Below are 12,649 nucleotides of genomic sequence, written 5' to 3'. Positions count from 1 at the left end.
CCTCCCCCTGCTCTTGGGCGGTGATTGGGGAAGCAGCCTCCACTCACACCCGCTGACTGCGCCAGCCCTGCTCGCACCTACTGCTGGCACTGACCCCAATCTCTTCATGCCAACAGCGGGTGCAAGCGGAGCCTGCGCCAGCAGTGCATGGGAGCAGTGGTGGTGGAAGCTGGGCTGCCAGCAGACAAGGGACCGGGGCTGTGGCAGGAGGGGCTGGGCGGGTGCACGGAGGATGGGCCGAAACCAGCCCCTGTGCCTAAAGCAGCCTCGTGGCCCACAGTTCCTTTCAAGGTGCATGAATCATGCACTGGGCCCCTAGTATTTAATAAATTAATTCAGCAAAGTAGCAGGATACAAAATTAACAGCCTTTTTTTTTCTTTTTGCATGTACCTGTCCAATTTCCAAAAGGGAACCCTAGTATACTGCTGGTGGGAATGCAGACTGGTATTTTTATAAACAAATAATGAACTCTCAGAAAGAAAAAGTTTAAAAAATCCCATTTATTATTGCAACAACAAAAAAAACAACATACCTAGGAATAAACTTAACAAAGGAGGTAAACGACCTGTACTCAGAAAACTATAGGACATTGAAAAAAAGTAGTAGAGGACGATACAAACAAGTGAAAGCATATACTGTTTTTTATGGATTGTACCGTGGTCAGCAAACTGCGGCTCACAAGCCACATGCAGCTCTTTGGCCCATTGAGTGTGGCTCTTCCACAAAATACCACGTGCGAGCGCGCACATACAGTGCGATTGAAACTTCGTGGCCCATGCGCAGAAGTCGGTGCATAGACAAAGAGCCGCATGTGGCTCGGGAGCCACGGTTTGCCAAGCCACAGTTTGCTGACCCCTGGATTGGGAGAATTAACAACATTAAAATGTCCATTCTAGCCAAAGCAATCTACAAATTCAACACAATCCCCATTAAAATACCAACAGTATATTTAACAGCTCTAGAAAAATATTACAAAAATTTATGTGGAACCAAAAAAGACCCCGAATAGCCACAGCAATCATGAGAAAGAAGAAAAAAGTTGGAGGGACCACAACACCAGATATCAAATTATACTACAAGGCCACTGTAATCAAAACAGCCTGGTACTGGCACAAGAACAGGCATGTATATCAGTGGAACAGAACCGAGAACCCAGAAATCAACCCACTCAAATATGGTCAATTAATATTTGACAAAGAATACAAGAGTATAAAATAGAGTAAGACAGTCTCTTCAATAAATGGTGCTGGGAAAATTGGACAGGTACATGCAAAAAAAAATTAAACTAGACCATTAAGTTACACCAAACACAATAAAAACTCAAAATGGATAAAATACTTAAATGTAAGTCACAAAACCATAAAAATCCTAGAGGAAAACATATGCAACAAAATCTCAGACCTCTCACAAAACAGAATTTTCACTGAAATATCTCCTAGTGCAAGAGAAACAAATGAAAAAATAAACAGGACTGCATCAAAATAAAAAGCTTCTCACAGCAAAAGAAATCATCACCAAAATTAAAATGGAACCCGCTATATGGGAGAACATATTCACCAATGATACATCTGATAAGGGGTAAATTTTGAAAATATATAAAGAGCTCATACAACTCAACAAAAGGAAGACAGATAAGCTGATTTAAAAATGGGCAAAGGACCTAAATAGACACTTTTCCAAAGTGGGCACACAGGTAGCCAAGAGACATATGAAAAGATATTCAATGTCACTAATCATCTGAAAGATGCAAATTAAGATGACAATGAGGTACCACCTTATACCTGCCAGAACGGCTACCATCAATAAATCAACAAAAAACAAGTGCTTCTGAGGATATGGAGAAAAGGGAACCCTAGGACACTGCTGGTGGGAATGCAGACCGGGTGCATCCACTATGGAAAACAATATGTAGTTTCCTAAAAAAAAATTAAAAATGGAACTGCCATTTGGCCCAGCAATCCCACTTCTAGGAATATATCCTAAAAATTTCAAAACACCAATCACAAAGAAGATATGCATCCCTGTGTTCATAGCAGCATTATTTGTAATAGCTAAGATTTAGAAACAGCCCAAGGGTCCATTAACTGATGAGTGGATAAAAAGGCTGTGGTACATTTATACCATGGAATATTATGTGGCTGTAAAAAATAAGGATCTCTTACCCTTTGCGAGAGTATGGATAGAACTGGAGATTATTATGCTAAGCAAAATAAGCCAGTCAGAGAAAGACAAATATCAAACGACCTCACTTATATGTGGAATCTAATGAACAAAATAAACTGACAAACAAATTGATCCAGAGGCATGGATGCATGGAACAGTCTGACAGTTCTCAGAGGGGAGAGGGTGGAGGGAACAGGAAGAAATTAACCAAAGAACTTATATGCATACTTGAGGCCTGGTGCACGAATTCGTGCATGGTGGGGTCCCGCGGTGTAGCTGGCGATTGGGGCTGGCGGGGGCTGATCGGGTCCGGCCGGCCAGGGGGAGGGACTGTGGGAGGTTGGCCAGCAGTGGAAAGTTGGCTTTGGGAGTGCACTGACCACCAGGGGGCAGCTCCTGGATTAAGGGTCTGCCCCCTGGTGGTCAGTGCATGTCATAGCGACCAGTCAACCAGTCGTTCGGTCAACTGATCATAACGGTTCCTTAGGCTTTTATATATATAGACTAGAGGCTCGGTGCACAAAATTTGTGCACTCGGAGGGGAAGGGGGGGGTCCCTCAGCCTAGCCTGTGCCCTCTCGCAGTCTGGGACCCCTCGGGAGATAACGCCCTGCTGGCTTAGGCCTGCTCCCAGGTGGCAGAGGGCAGGCCCAATCCCTAGGTGCAGCCCCTGGTCGGGCTCAGAGCAGGGCCCATTGGGGAGTTTGGGCGCCGGCCCCTGTCATGAACAGAGCAGGGCGGATCAGGGGGTTGGGGCGCCACACCCTGTCACACACAGAGCCGCAGGGTGATCAGGGGGTTGGGGAGCTCCCCCCATCAGGCACAGAGCAGGGCCGATGAGGGGGTTTGGGCACTGCCCCCTGTCACACTGATCCCAGTGCCGGGAGGCCTCACGGCTCCGCTGATCCCGGTGCTGGGAGGCATATTACCCTTTTACTATATAGCATAGAGGCCTGGTGCATGGGTGGGGGCCGGCTGGTTTGCCCTGAAGGGTGTCCTGGATCAGGGTGGGGGTCCCCACTGGGGTGCCTGGCCAGCCTGGGTGAGGGGATGATGGCTGTTTGCAGCTGGTCACACACCCTTCAGGGTGGGGGTCCCCACTGGGGTGCCTGGCCAGTCTGGGTGAGGGGCTGAGGGCTGTTTTCAGGCTGGCGGGTGACTGAAGCTCCCAACCGCTCCTTTTTTACTTTTTCTTTTTTTATTCTGGGCCAGCTTTAGCTCTGGCTCCAGCTCTGAAGCCTCTGCTGCTGAAAGCAGGTATCTGGTTTGTTTGGGTTCTATAATCGGAACTCTGTATCAACTCCAGCTCTGAGATCCCGGCTTGCTGAAAGCAGGTTTCTGGGGTTTTGTTTAGCTTCTATATTTGTTACAATGTTTCAAACTGCGAGCTCAGAGGCCGGCAAGGCAGGTGGGGAACATTGGAGTCCGCCATCACTGAAGCAAGCAAGCCTCATTTGTGTTCGCTTTAAGCTGCGTGGCTGCCGGCTGCCATCTTGGCTGGGAGTTAATTTGCATATCTTGCTGATTAGCCAATGGGAAGGGTAGCAGACGTACAGCCAATTACCATGTTTCTCTTTTATTAGATAGGATATGCATAGTCCATGGACACAGACAATAGTGTTGTGAAGGCCAGCAGTGGAGCTGGGGCTGGGTGGAGGGGGACAAAGAGGAGTTAATGTGTAATACTGTCAACAATTTAAATAAATAAATAAATAAATAAATAAATAAATAAATAAATAAATAATTTTTAAAAATGGCAGTACAACCAGGACTTAGTCATCTATAAAAGGGCAGATGGAGGAAGGAGAGGAATCCTGGATGACCCCAAGATTTCTAAATCTAGATGATGATGTCGTGGTAGTGCCCTCAACTGAAATGAAAAAAGTGAGTAGAGGAGATGATTTGGAGCAAAGGTGAAACATTTAGTTTTGAATATAGGGTGTTTGAGGTAATGGTAGATCATCCAAGTAGAGAGGATCTCCAAGTAGCTTGAAATATGGTATTGGAGCTTGGGTTAGAAGTTAAAGGTCATTAAATTCATTTTAATTCTGGATACTTTATACAAGGATGGTCTTCCAGTGACATGTTCATTTTTATTTAGCATTGATTTAAAGACATATTGTTTTCATAAAAAAATTGTGGTGTAAGACTTTGAATACAAGGGAGCAAACACTTAAGTGCCTGCAAAGCCAGAAAACATCAAGGAAGGGTGAGAATGGCCAAAGTGAGTAATTACAAATTTTCTTTTCTGGAAAGAAAAGAGAGAAAAACCATGGTGTAATTTCCAGTTGTCCTTTCTTGGAGCTCTAATGCATAGAAGGATTTAGTGTCCTTATTACCCAATGCAACCTTTCAAAGAACTGTTGGATGAGAATCTAGTAATGAACCTTTGGGAACACCTTGTATGGAATCCAGCTCCTCTGCAATTAATGCAGTATGACAGCTGCCCGAATGATTTATATCAGGGTATCATGTAATACCACCTCATTTGACAAAGAGAGAATGGGAAGATTGACAATATTTGCTGTGTTGTCTGTTATATACTAGCTCAGTATATGAAAGGCTATACCCCCTTAAGCATGACTGACAAAATTCTTGGACTTGCTATCCCACAAAAATCTCATCTCTGATTTCTGTGAGTCAAACTACTGGAAAATGTCCGAGTTGGGGGGGGGGGGGGAAAGCAGGTTTAGCAGATGTTTTGCTGTGCTATGCTCTTAGAAGAGAGCAAGAGAGGAAATGGTTTTCTCTGGACACATTTATAGACAGAAGTACTGTGGGAGCCTTTTCTTCTAAACCAGTTTCCTGGTTTAGAAAACCAGGAAAAAATCAGGGCTGGTCATCAGGGAAACTTATGAAGTTTGTTTTTAGCCCTTTCACCTCTCTTCCTGTCTTCTGTTTCTTTCCTCACAACTAGGATTTTTTTTTAAGGGTTAAAATGTATTTTAATAATTTGATACTGCATTATTGATCCACTTCTTAGAAAAGCTCCAGAAGTATCAGGGACAAATCAAACATGGTACACAATTTTAAAAATATACAGCATAACTACCTAAGATAGGCAATGCTTAGAGCTACTGTCTGACCTTCAGCATACAGCAACCCTGCTCCCAAGATTGTACTAGGCCTATCAAGAAAAGCTGTGTACAGCAATATCAGACACAAAAGGGCATTCCTGGGTTGTCCTTACCCAAGAAAAAAGTGGAGGCAAGTTAATACAAGATTTTTTAAAGATATACTAAAATGAAAATCTCGAAGATAAAATGTCTTCCTTAGGACATGAAGGGATAATATATGGGACACAACAGAACTGTATGTATATTATCTGTGACTTCTGTGGACATTTTGCCTGAATTCCAACTTGGGAGTGAATGGAATGATGGGGCTAAGGTCATTGGGGGTGTTTATGGTTTTTGTGGTATATGTGGCAGTGTCTCTGGAGTTGGGAAATTTAAGAATGAGAACACAGATAGAACAAGATAAACAAAGAAAGGAATGATCAAGATTAATGGGGGCTCTAACTGGATCCACTTTGCCATTGTTCCCCCTCCCAGGCCCTCAGTAATCACATGAGACTTCAGGAATGCATCACACAGTTATGATTAAATGATATATCACACAGAACTGATTTGTTAACTATTGCCCCTCCCTTGTCCACTGCCTCTAGCATATTCTCTAGAGTAGTACAGGCAGGGAAGACCTAACTATTGGGAGGAATCTCTAACACTTTTCCAGGGTAGAATTCTGGCTAACCCAAAAAAGTGTCCTTCTCTTAAGGGTTTTGGGAAACTAGATACTTCAATTTTATTAGTGTCAGCGATTTTTGTTTGGAGAAAATTCAGCTCCAGGATCTGCACAGTTGAATGCAGGAGGTGTTCCACCAATTGTTCCTATTCCTTCCATTGTAGCAGTGTGGCCAAAACATTTGGTAGTTGGTAGGGACAATCTCAAGGTTCCATCTGGCATCGTAGCGGAAGTTTCTAGAGGAGCTGAGGTATCAGCTGGCATAGGAGCAGAGGGCATGACACTTCTGTTGTTTATGCCCATAGCACCTCCCATAGCCATCTGGCCCATTTGTATCTCCTGCTCCCTGGCATCAGGGAAGAAACCCTTGAATTCTTCCTGCTGTCATGGCATCTCTTCTTCATGTTGTCTGTGCTCCTCCCCTGGCCTGAGCTCCAGCTGCTTTCGTTTTTGCACTTCTTGATTGTACAGTTTTTCAATCCTCCAAAGTCTTTCATGATGCCTCATCAAATCCTGCCTCATTAGCATGACTTGGTGCTCATGGTGAGCAGCCTCCATCTCCATCTCCACTTTTTTGAGCTTCCTTGATGTTGTGATACACTTGATCCTGTTGCTGCTTCTCCATCTCAATGAATGCCTTCCAGTGATTGGCATACTCATACTCAAAGGAGCCAGGCTGTGCAAATCTAGGTGGCTCCTCCCTCTCCTTGTGAAATTGCTGGTTCTTCATAACCAGCTTCTCTGGAAGTCCTCCTTCATCATCTAACTGGTCCATCTAACTGCTCCACAGTCACAGGCAGAGGAAATGTGGTAAACAGGAAGGAGCCTTCACTGCTTCTGCCCAGAGCTTTCCAAGCAGCTGTCTTCCCTGAGAATTAAACAATGCCTTTTGCTGAGGGCCTTCCTCAATGATCCACAATAACTATGGCCCTCTCCATCTGGCTGAACACAAAAAAGGCTTCCTCAAGAAGTTTGTTGGACACATACTGAGGAAGGTTTCATACTGTAAGGGATACACTATGGCAGGCAAAGTACACATGCAGCTGCTTTCCACAGAGTGGCATGTTGTCCAGCTCTACTTTAGCAATTTCTGCTAGAGTTTGTGTTTCCAAGCAGATAAAGCCAAAGCCCTTATCATTATGAATGAAGACTTTGCCTGCCTTCCCATATTTCTCAAATATTCCCTCAATTCCTCCTCAGTGATATCAGGAGGAAGATTGTACACAAAGAGCCAGCTACATTAGGTGAAGGTCTTCTCTCCTGGATCCCTAAAATTCTTCAGGTTAATAGTCAAGCCTTCATTTTGGCTGCTGGCTTGCTGCTCTTCCGCAGGTATTGGTGCCGGGGTTTGCTGCTGCTGCTGTTGCTGCTATAGTGATGATGATGCTTCCTTGGAGCATAGTTTTGCTTCTCCAAGTTAAAGGTTTTATTCTCCTTTTTGCACCCCTCTATCAACTGTTCTCACCTCAGACTAATTTGCGACCAGAACTAGTTTCAATAGTCTACAGCAGCGGTTCTTAACCTGTGGGTCGCGACCCCTTTGGGGGTCGAACAACCCTTTCACAGGGGTCCCCTAAGACCATCAGAAAACACACATATAATTACATATTGTTTTTGTGATTAATCATTATGCTTTAATTATGTTCAATTTCTAACAATGAAAATACATCCTGCATATCAGATATTTACATTATGATTCATAACAGTAGCAAAATTACAGTTATGAAATAGCAAGGAAAATAATTTTATGGTTGGGGGTCACCACAACATGAGGAACTGTATTAAAGGGTCACAGCATTAGGGAGGTTGAGAACCACTGGTCTACAGGCTTACTTCCAAGTGCCCATAGCTATCACACAGCCCCAGATATCCACTGTGAGGCCTCACTAAAACTAATAATAATTACTATGTATTGAGAAATGACAATGTGCCAGACATTGTGCTAGGTGCTTTATATAAACATTATCTTATTTGATCTCAAACTTATGAGGTAAGTACTATTATTCCCCTCATTTTATGGATTAAGAAAGTGAAGCTTAAAGAGGTTAGATAGATTTTATTAAGGCCCAAACTCAAGTCCAGTGCCCTTTCCATTACATCACTCTTTTGTCATAGAGTGATAAGAAAGAAAAGGGTATGCCTGGCTAGCCAAGGCATATCAACCTAGCAACCAGAAGATTCTCACATCACATTTTTAAAAACATTTTTATTGATTTTTAGAGTGAGAGGAGGCAGAGAGAGAAACATCAATGTGAGAGAGAAACATGAATCAGCTGCCTCCTGCACCAACCACCCCCTGGGGGGATTAAGCCTGCAACACGGGCATGTGCCCTGACTGAGAATGGAACCAGCAATCTTTTGGTACACGGGACAACCCCTAACTAACTGAACCACACTGGTCAGGGCTCATATCATATTTTTCAGGAATGAACTTGCCAAACGATCTTAAATCTAACCTAAGACAGACTCCACTGATGGTCCAAAGGAAACTGTAAAGATGTTTCTTATCGTTGATATGGGTAAAAGGAGAGTTTGGGTTTAACAAGAAGTTTATAGGTGCTTTTAGATGAGGAAACTATAACACATATTTTCTGTGGTAATTTCAAGTGATTTTAAATTTGCACTTTATTTCTTTTTTAATATATTTTATTGATTTTTTACAGAGAGGAAGGGAGAGGGATAGAGAGTTAGAAATATTGAGGAGAGAAAAAAATTGATCAGCTGCCTCCTGCACACCCCCTACTGGGGATATGCCCGCAACCAAGGTACATGCCCTTGACTGGAATCGAACCTGGGACTCTTCAGTCCACAGGCCGACACTCTATCCACTGAGCCAAACCAGTTAGGGCTGCACTTTATTTCTACCTACCCCCTTCCATGATCAATCTGTTATGGAGCTTTAATGCCAACATCGCTTTCATAATCTCTTTACTGATACATCAGTCTGAAGAGTGGCACAAGATTTGAGGGGCACTAAGAAAACTTTAGGATTTGTACATATCCCCCTATTAAATTGCAAGTCCTCTAAAAGGGTAGGCTATTGTCACTTCTTGAATAATCACACAATTTCTTATTGGGATTAGTTCATCCCATTGTTTTCCAATATGAAGGATAAGAACCATGATTATAGGTCATGTTGGATGAAGAATTAGGGGCAAAGGACAAGCTGCAATTGGGATTCTGGAAGGGAGCCACCAAGAGAAGCCTAGGCTCCTTCTCAAATTTATTTAGGGTCAGTGCTGGCCCTCAGCACATGTCTTTCTGTATGGCTAATGAATCTGGAGCTCAAACTAAGACCCATTGTCTTCTGTCTATGATTTGTAGGAAGTTGAAGGAGGATATATATACCTTGAGGAAGCTCACCCCTGCTGACCCACCCGGGGAAGGGCTTGGTTTCAAGGTTGAGCAGTAAACAGGGCTTATACCAAGTATTTCACACTCTCTCACCTAGATCTCCCTGAGCTAAACAAGATGGATGGCTGAGGTCAAGTGGGATTTACAGCCAGAAAAAGGCATTTTCCTCTGTTTATTTACTTTTCAATAAAGCTAAGTAGCCCACAAGAGAGTAAAACTAGTGATTCTGCCCCTCTTTGGTATGCACTAGGTTTGGTATTATACCCAGAAAGACGTAGTCTTGGCCATCAACTTCCCTATCTTCAAATCATAGAATGACAGAGCTGTAGGAAGACTCCTAATTCGCATAGTTCCACCCTTAGTTGCACAAACAAGGGACAGAGCAGCTCAGAGAAAGAGATGGATTTGCTCAAGGTCATAAAGTGAGTTAATTGTGGGCTAAAGCCCAGATGTCCTGATTCCTGGATGAGTACTCTTCCAATCCACCACATTGTAACCTCATCAATGGCAGTCCTCCAATTAGGGCCTCTTGGCTTACATCTGTTTCAGTTTCCAAAGTATTCTCCTAGCTGACTTTTGGGGCTCACTTTGTAATCCAAGGCCGTTTGGACAGTGCCTCAGTGTCATCCTGGATTGTTCTTCCCAGATCAACTGCGATACAGGCCAGGATAGAACAGTGCCACAAAATCAGTCCCCCTGGCCTCTGCACTATGAGTAAAGGAAAATGAATGTCTCTGTCTTCTGTCTAGGGCTCTCAGATTGCTGAACAGATGTCTGTCTTAAAATGACTCCTTAGATACTAGGCAGAGAAAATATTGGTTACATGTCCTGGTAAGGGAACACAAGATTTTATAGTGCCAAAGAGCCACTGTTGCCTACCTCCCCCTCTCCCCCACAGGTCCAAATGTACAAAATGTTGAATTTTCCTTGTCAAAGATATGTACAGAGTCCACTACTTGAAACATTCTGGTTAGCCCTCTGTTATTGGAAAATTTGCTTTTAAGTTCAAGCTTGAGCTCTTCTCAGAAGACCTTACCTGTTCTTCTACCAGGCACTAGACTCCCGACACAGTTTTTCCATTCAAATGAAATAACCAGTATTTCCCCAGTCCTGACCAAAAAAAAAAAGAAAATATGTCATTTTGTTTAGCCTTCTGTATTCCATATATTTGCATGCTTCTCCTCCCGGAACCCACCAGCCTGTGGCAACGAATGGGCACTATTTTTGGAGCTAACCTAAGTGAAAGGACAGTGGCACTGGAGTGAGGAATTTGAAAAGGGATTCCTATGTCTCTGGTGCTAGGCTCAGCTCCTATTTCACTCTAAGCCTCAACTCAGTAAAAGTAATCATCTGGTGTTGCTGCCTAATGCTGGAGATGCTTAGTTCCTGCTGGGTCTACTTTCAACAGCTCAAATAGTAGCAGGGTACACAAGTTGGAACATGTTTCTCAGGAAGGGCACATGACATATGGCTACTCACTTAGCAGGGCCAAAACTATTTCTCCCTGGAGGCTGACAGCTGCTCTGCTGAGGCCCTCTGGACAAGCTAGGCAGCCTTCCAAGTTGGGAAAGGCCATTTATTCTCCACTATCACCTTCTACCATCAAAAAAAGAAGCTAGAGTGAGGCTGTCTTCTTACATAGTTCAAGTTAGGGATGGCCCTACATGTACTCTATGTGATTCAAGGGATATGCCTAGGACCAGCTTTAGGCAAAGCTGAAAGAGGTGACCATTTACATATTCTGATATAATGGCTTTCCCTAGTGCTGTAATTATCTCTCCTCCCAAGCCATTATGCTGACAGAAATCTTAGACCAGATATGTAAGTTATGGATTCTGGCATTTCCACCATTTCCTTGTAAGGGAAACTACATGGCCCATGGTTCTTGCTGAAGAAAATAGCCCTAGACTATTCTTTGAAACTTGAATGGTTACTTCTTTAGTCATGGATGAACATCTGACCTGAGGGCACTGAAGCTATTAAATGGTGGATGACTTTGTATGAAGTGGACTAGCTAGAAAGCCATGCTTAATAGGGCAATGGGAAGTAGCTAGGACACATCCTTGGAATGCAAGTATGAAAATACTGAGATTTTTAAAAATATATTTTTATTGATTTTTTACAGAGAAGAAGGGAGAGGTATAGAGAGTTAGAAACATCAATGAGAGAGAGAAACTGATCAGCTGCCTTCTGCACACCCCCTACTGGGGATGTGCCCACAACCAAGGTACATGCCCTTGACCAGAATTGAACCTGGGACTCTTCAGTCCGCAAGCCGACGCTCTATCCACTGAGCCAAACCAGTTAGGGCAAGGTTTTTAATTCGTTGGTAGCAGAAGTATAAATAAAAAGGTACTAGACCAAAGCAGAGAACAACTGCAGTGTTTTTGCTTTTTAATGGAAGAACACTTGATACAATTCCAGCTATTGAAGAGATGAGATTCAATTCCTAAAAACTCTCTTAGTTCCTGAATGATGCCAAATCCTGAGTTCCCCTTAGAAGTTTTGAAGGCACATTTATTTGTCTTCATGTAGTTGGGGATGAGGCTGAAATATGCAAAAGGGATCCTTCTCTTGAGGGTAATGGGGAAAAACTCATAGCACCAGTGGACTTTTTTTTCCCCCTTGGAACTCAACTTAGACTCTTTGTAGCCCACCAATTTCGTGCATGTCATATAAAAGTCCCATCCTCAGTCCTTTTCTCTAATTCCATCCGTCTGCCCAATTCTAGTCCAAGACTGATCATCACTTGATGTGGCCAGCTTCCCAGGAGGGTGACAGAAGATCATCCTCTCTCTTTCTGAGCATTCCAACCCAGATCAATCCAATCAGGCAGTATACAAGAGACTTCTGTCACCTTGCCTATAGTGGGGGCATGCCAACTTAGCTTTTGCCTTTAGATCTAGGCCAACATGATTGAAGATGCCCAACTCAATTTTCAGGCCTTACACATGGTCCCCACACTGACTAATGTGGGCACCAAGAGGGGTTGGACACAAAGCCAGTGTTGATTTGTGGCAGCTCCAGATGCCTTTCATGGCATAATAATTATCCTTCCAAGCCTCTTGCCACAAATAGCTAGCATGAGTGATTTTGCAGTATTTTTAAAAGTTGCATAGACAGTCCATTTTTGGGCTTGGTGTTGTGGACAGAATTGTGAAAGAACCCTACCTATCCCAGATTTTACCAAAAGCCAACCCTATCATCTTTTTTTCAGTCTGGGATGAATTAGCCTGTGTGGGGAAGCCGAGAAAGATAAATGATACAAGGCCACTGTTTGCAAACCTCTGGCAATCCATGGTGGAAAATATTTGTGACAGATATTTGTACCATCATATGGTGAGAGCCCAATAGACTTTCTTCTAGAAAAAGAACCTAGATTTTAGTC

At 43.3% G+C, this 12,649-nt stretch overlaps 1 pseudogene across 1 annotated transcript; it reads right to left on the bottom strand.

Annotated features, from left to right (window-relative positions):
- Window positions 1-5,976: 5,976 nt before the first annotated feature.
- On the bottom strand, window positions 5,977-9,609 carry LOC308511814 (non-POU domain-containing octamer-binding protein-like; annotated as a pseudogene). The gene is made up of 2 exons: window positions 9,526-9,609; window positions 5,977-7,362 (listed from the first exon to the last, which is right to left on the bottom strand). The product of its transcript is annotated as a non-POU domain-containing octamer-binding protein-like (transcript).
- Window positions 9,610-12,649: the final 3,040 nt, after the last annotated feature.

Source organism: Myotis nattereri (genome assembly GCF_964212035.1).
Source record: "Myotis nattereri genome assembly, chromosome: X".
NCBI classification, from domain to species: Eukaryota; Metazoa; Chordata; class Mammalia; order Chiroptera; family Vespertilionidae; genus Myotis; species Myotis nattereri.
The sequence above is the reverse complement of the archived record's forward strand: the minus strand, read 5'-3'. Positions and strand labels throughout refer to the sequence as shown.